Source organism: Vulpes vulpes, chromosome X (assembly GCF_048418805.1).
Source record: "Vulpes vulpes isolate BD-2025 chromosome X, VulVul3, whole genome shotgun sequence".
Lineage (NCBI taxonomy): Eukaryota > Metazoa > Chordata > Mammalia > Carnivora > Canidae > Vulpes > Vulpes vulpes.
The window spans coordinates 15111219-15117218 of NC_132796.1; the positions used below are offsets into that span (position 1 = coordinate 15111219).

The 6000-nt window shown below is 50.5% G+C and overlaps 1 protein-coding gene across 4 annotated transcripts in view; it reads right to left on the reverse strand.

Annotated features, from left to right (window-relative positions):
• Nucleotides 1–2114, reverse strand: part of ADGRG2 (adhesion G protein-coupled receptor G2) — a 127240-nt gene extending 125126 nt beyond the window's left edge. For 3 of the 4 annotated variants that reach the window (XM_072745030.1, XM_072745029.1, XM_025997489.2), the window contains exon 1: nucleotides 1986–2053. The gene's annotated coding sequence lies outside the window, so the exon portion shown is untranslated. Of the gene's footprint in view, nucleotides 1–1985 lie in introns of all 4 variants that reach the window. The other variant, XM_025997488.2, reaches the window with a different exon arrangement.
• Between the last annotated feature and the right edge of the window lie 3886 nt (nucleotides 2115–6000).

A 6000-nucleotide genomic window follows, 5' to 3' on the forward strand; every position in this document is an offset into this window, starting at 1 on the left:
CAGACGGTTTTTCTCCCTGAGCTGAACAAAATCATGTCCATAATTAAAGTTCAACTTCTTTTTCTTTTCTGTTTCCAACCTTTTTTTTTTTTTTTTTCTAGAAAATCACACACACCTGGAATCTGGGGCTTGGGCAAGCATTATCCACACAGAAAACACCCTGCATTTCTTCAGTATTTTTCAATAGCAAAATCTGCTCTATCCCCCTTTTAAGGAAAGTCACCTTGCAAGGATGTGGGAATGATAAAAGCAGCGGGAATACGATCAGGGCTTGGCATCGCCCCGAGGCCCTGTAAAACAATACTCCTGAGCAGCTATAAAATTTGGCCACTTTTTGCTTTCCAGCTTTGCATTTGAGTTGTAAAAGCAGCCAAACCAAGCAATGTCCAGCTCCTTTCAGATCTTAATTAAGCAAAACTTTGAGACACTAGACAGGGATCTCCAAATCCTTTGGGGGATGACACATACTTTGTCACTTAATTTACAAATTGTTATGACGTCGAACTTAATTGCATTGCCTACTAATGATTCTGCTCTTAATAAATTGCTAATTATTAAAATTAATAAAGCGGTAAGTATTGGCATATGTATAGCTGAGGTTACACTCACAGGCTTATCTCTTCAAACAGCCAAAGAGAAGGGAAGAAAGATGGGAGGAACTGCAACATAAGCTAGCCTTTGGCTTAATAAATCTTCACCCTCCATCACCCACCAGCTCTTAAACCTGATCAAAGAAACGGGTCCTTTTTCTGCCTACGGGGACTATAGACAGGATCAGCTACATCATTTGTGAGGACCCGGTGCAAAATGAAAATGCGAAGCCCGGCGTTCAAAAATTACCAAGAATTTCAACAGCGACAGCAAAGCATGTAAACCGAGTACAGGCTGCACGTCCGCGAAGCCAGCTCGATCAACGGGTAATTTATTTGGCTAGTAAGCTGGTAAGGAAAGTAAAGCATTTCGCTTCTGAATGAAGAGCAATCAATTTCCCGTGTGTGTCTAGGGTGGAGCTGGGACTATAAAGTCTTAGGACTTCTTCTACCGATCTCTCACTTTTCCTAAGGTTTTCAGCCTGTTGGACAAAAAGGACCTCTGCAGTACCTACCATATAAAATGTGGTCCAGGGAGCCGCAGCATCAGTATCACGTGGGGGCTTCTTAGAAACGCAGACTGTCGGGCCCCACCCCAGACCTAGTGAATCGGAATCTGCATTTTAACAAGATTCCCAGGGGATTCGTGGGGGACAAGACAAACTAAGTGTCACTTTCCAGGAAGCTACGGAAAACCCTCTGCCGCCTGCCTCATCTGACTCTGGCAAAGCCCATCGACTCTCCTCCTCCTCTTATACATACTTCCAGGGCCTCGAAAGGGCAAGTCCCTGTTGGAAAGCGGTCACTAGAGACCTCCAGCCTCTTCCTTCCCCACCGTGCTCACCCCCAGGCCTCGGGCTGTAGCTCCATCCCGCCGCGCCCCCCGCCACCTGCTCTGGGTCCCGCCACACAGCGCACTGCGCGGAGCCGTCGGGTCCCGAGGCGCGTTCGCGCTCCGCTAGCTCCGCCACACCCCACCCGCCCGGGGCGGTAAACTGAGTCCCCCAAGGGTCTGGTCTCCAAGACCGCCCGCGCGAACAAGATCCGTGGCTCCGGTTCCCGGAGGGGCGGGAAGAGTTGGAGCCCGTTTGAGCTTCTGGAGACACACGCCGACCCCCTAGCCCTCGGAGGACGCGTCGCCGGAGCCCCTTTCCCGTGGCGAGCGCTCTCCCACGTCGGGGGGCCGAGCCCCGGGGCCCGGCCCCTCTGCCCCTGCCTTTCAGGGCGGCCGCGGGCTCCGAGTCGGCGCCGCAGCCGAGCGGAGGGGGCGTTCGCCCCGCTGTCCCGTCGCCCTCCGGGTCCAGGCGCTCCGCCCCGGCCGCCCGCGCCCGTCGCCAGCTCCCGGGCTGGGTCTCAGGAGCCCGCGGGCGACTCTTCCCTGCGCCGCGCGCTTACCTGCCGATCCCGGCAGACCGACTGGCTGCGGGCGCCCTCCGACACTCCTTGTCCCCTCTCCCCCGAGCCGCGTCCCTCCCTCTTCCCGCCGGCTGGGCGCCGCCCCCGCCGCTCCGGGACCGCTCGGCCGCCCGCTCTCCAGCTGCCCAGCGCGGCGTGGCGCGTCCGGCGCTCGGCGGCTGCGAGGCTGGGCGCGGAGGCTGGGCGCGGAGGTGGGGAGCGGGCGGGGCGCCGAGGGAGGAGGGTGTGAGCGACTGGCGCGGCTGGCCGAAGCCCGGCGGGGAGCTCGGGCAGAGGGGCGGGGAAAGAATCCGGCCCGCCGGCTGGGCGGCCCCCCCACCCCTGCAGAGGCCCCCGCGGCGCCCCTGGACTCCCTGGATGCCCCGCGTCCGTTCGGCGCGCTCCTGGGAGACCCTCAACCTCCAACGCCCCCCCTCACCTTTAGAGGTCGCCCTGGTACCCACATGCCTGTCCCACCATTTTCAGCACCGTGCACTGTGATGCGTGGGAACCCAGAGGTCTCCCCTCTGCCACAGTAGCCCCAACGCAGAGAGATCATATGTCAGGCCACTGGCGGAGAGGAAAATGTCCTGGGAAAGGTTTTAGTTCCATGGTTATTTGGTGAAGCGCAGGTTACAGCGGATACCTAGAACCTGGCATCCCCAGCCCTTGGCTTGCTGAATGTATGTGTTGGAGAATGGGGAGGTGGTGTATGGAGTGAGCTGTCTCTCGTCCCTTCTATCTTTTCTGTTAGCATCTCCTCCCTGAGCACGTTGACAGGGTAGGAACCAGATCTGGATGGGACTTAGAGATCATCTACCAGCTTGTCAAAGTACCCCATGTTACAGATGGGGAAATAGAGGCCTGGGGGCCTTGACTCCGATCTACAATTCTAATTACTTGTAGTTACTACAGTTCCAATTACTTGTAGTTACGGGGGGGGGGGGGGGGGGGGGGGGGAATAAGCACTCTAAATTCCCTCTCTGCCTCCTTTTACTGCTTCCCAACTACCCACTTCAGCCCTACCCTTTATAGTCAAATAGTATCTATATTTGCAAAATGCTTTATCACTCAAAAAGGCACAATTCTCCTTCATTAAAACCTGCAGGAGAATAGTCCATTGTTCTTTACCACCAAACCAAGCTTCTAGATTCTGAACTGCATTCACAGCTCTAGAGAAGGTGTTTATAAAGTGCAGGTCTGCAGAGCACATCCTGGCTGACTCTGCCATATTAGATACAACCCCAGGTAAGATGTACTCTGCTTTGCAGGAGGGGTTGAGTTTGTTTTGCAAACGCCAACTTATTAATACTCACAACATTCTAGCTGGATAAATGAATGGAAAGTGTTTTCAGAGAGACTTTTGACTGGTTGGATTAAGGGGGAGTGGAGATCTGGAAGCTCATCCAGGTTACATAACAAGTTGGAGGCAGAATTATGTTAAGGGGGAAGACAGTATATTTTAATAAACAGGTTTAATGATACTCCAAAGGATTAAATTGTTTCTCTTTGCATTAACTTCACAATTGCATATCTTCGACTTACTGGAAAGTAGACTTCATATTGTGTACAGCCACCAAAAACCTCAGACACTGCTATTTGGCAGAACCTATTGAAACTCCACATACGACTACCCCATGTCTGGCAGTTGCCCTTCTAGGTGTATACCCAACAGAAAGGAGTGCATATGTTTACCAAAGGATATGAACGAGAATGTTCATAGCAGTGTCTTTCTAAGAGCTCCAGATTAAAAGCTACCCAAATGTCCCTCAGCAGTAGAACGGATTGAAAACATTGCGGTGGTATAGTCACAAAATGGAACACCAAACAGCAAGGAGAAAGCATGAACCATTGCTACAGAGTATAGACGGAATTCACAAACAATATCGAGCAAAAGAAATCAGACATGAAAGCATATGTGCAATGTGATCCCGTTTAAGCAAAGTATAAAACAGGCAAAACCAATAATCAGGTTAGTGGTCATTGAGAAGTTGGTGACTGGAGGGACTTACAAGGGGGATCAGAAGGTCGTGTCTGCAGGTGGTCTTGTTTCTTTATCTGGGTGCTACTTACATGGATGTATTAAGTTTGAAAATTCATTGAGCTGCTCGTCTATGATATGTGCACTTTCCCTACGCACGTTTACTTCAAGAAAAGAGTTAACATCTGTATAGATCATATGAAAAGTTGCTTGAATTTCTAAAGTAAGTGTGATGCTGTGATGCCAGAATAAATATAGTTTTCTTTTAAAAAACCTTGCTGTTGGGGCACCTGGGTGGCTCAGTGGTTGAGTGTCTGCCTTTGGTTCAGGTCGTGATCCCGGGATCCTAGGATCGGGTTCCATAGCAGGTTCCCCATGGGAGCCTGCTTCTCCCTCTGTCTATGTCTCTGCCTCTCTCTCTCTCTCTCTCTCTCTCTTCTTCTCTCTCTCTCTCTCTCTCTCTCGGTCTCTCATGAATAAATAAATAAAATCTTTTAAAAAATACTTAAAGGAAATATGTCTAAAAAGCAAAAATGAGATGCTCCTTAGCCTAAAATTAAAGTTCAGATTTTGATGCACTTCCAGCCAACCTTCCATTCCCCTTGGCACACACTGTCAGGTCAACATGACTCTGCCATCCTTACTGAAGGAAGAGGAGAGAGGCTGGGACTGAAGAGGTGGCTGGCACTCCAGCCATGGTGCCCTCGGCCATTTCTGTGAGAGGGGCCCTGGTCACACACCTCCGCAGGCACTGTCCAGTGATATGCAAGGAGGCTGTGGGTGCTCGGGACTTGCAGTTCAATCTTAAATCTACGGGAGCACAGTCTGGAGGCTGCTGTCCCAGCAGCTCGAGAATGGGCGATTTGGATCTTGCCCCACAGGGTCTTTGAGCTGGTGATAGAGTTTGAGCCCCAGCATCAATCGGTCAGGAAACATGGCAGAGACTGACCAGGGAGGACGGAAGACCTTGTCCTCCTCACCCTCTCCCTCTGGTGGACTCCTGCATGTGGGCTCTCACAAAGGGAAGTGGCAGAAAAGGATAGCTCACCATTGCTCAAGGCCCAGATCTCTCCTTAGAACTTCAAATGCAACTTTACCTGTGACCAAATAGTCTACCAATATACCGCACAATGGTCTCTAACAGATTTCTTATTTTCCAAGGGAAATGAGCACAAAGACAACATGGGACTTGGGGGCAAGTCAAGATGGCAGGATGAGAAACCACAATGATGATGACAGCCGTGATTGTGATGAACACTATACTTGCTCCATCCTGGGCATGTTAGATTCTTCCCTAGTTTATACTTTGATTAAATCTTCATGGAAACCCACTAAGGATTGTCCAGCTGAGGAAACTAAGGCACAGAGAGCCACAGCTGGTAAGTGGTAGAGCCAGGAGTGGAGTCAAGCATAGTGTGACTCTCAAGCCCCTGCTGTCTGAAGGCCAGACACAAAAGGTACAGTGTTGAGGTGGCAAAGCACTAAATAGAGAATCAGGAAATGAGGGGTTTGGTGTCTACCAATTTTGCTACTAACTAATGGGTTGTAGTCACTTAGACTGCACTGAGTCTGGGCCTCAGTTTCCCCATTTGTAAAATACATAGGGGGTGATAAGGTCAATCAAAATTCTAGTGGTTAGGATGCCTGGGTGGCTCAGCAGTTGAGTGTTAGGCTTAGGGCATGATCCTGGAATCCCGGGATGGAGTCCTACATCGGGCTCCCTGCATGGAGCCTGCTTCTCCCTCTGCCTGTGCCTCTGCCTCTCTCTCTCTCTCTCTCTCTCTCTATCTCTGTCTCTCAAGAATAAATAAATAAAATCTTTAAGTGAATAAATAAATTCTAGTAGTAATGCCAAGGGTTGCTTTGGGATACTTTGGGCCAACATTCCAACACCCTAAATAAAAGGCATCTAACAACATGGCCCCCACTTCCCACACAATGATCATCTGATTACCAGGACTGAATTTCTCCTTTCTAGAAACTCTAGAGCTACCATTGCTTAAAAGTCCTTTCTGGTTTAAATCATTCATCCAT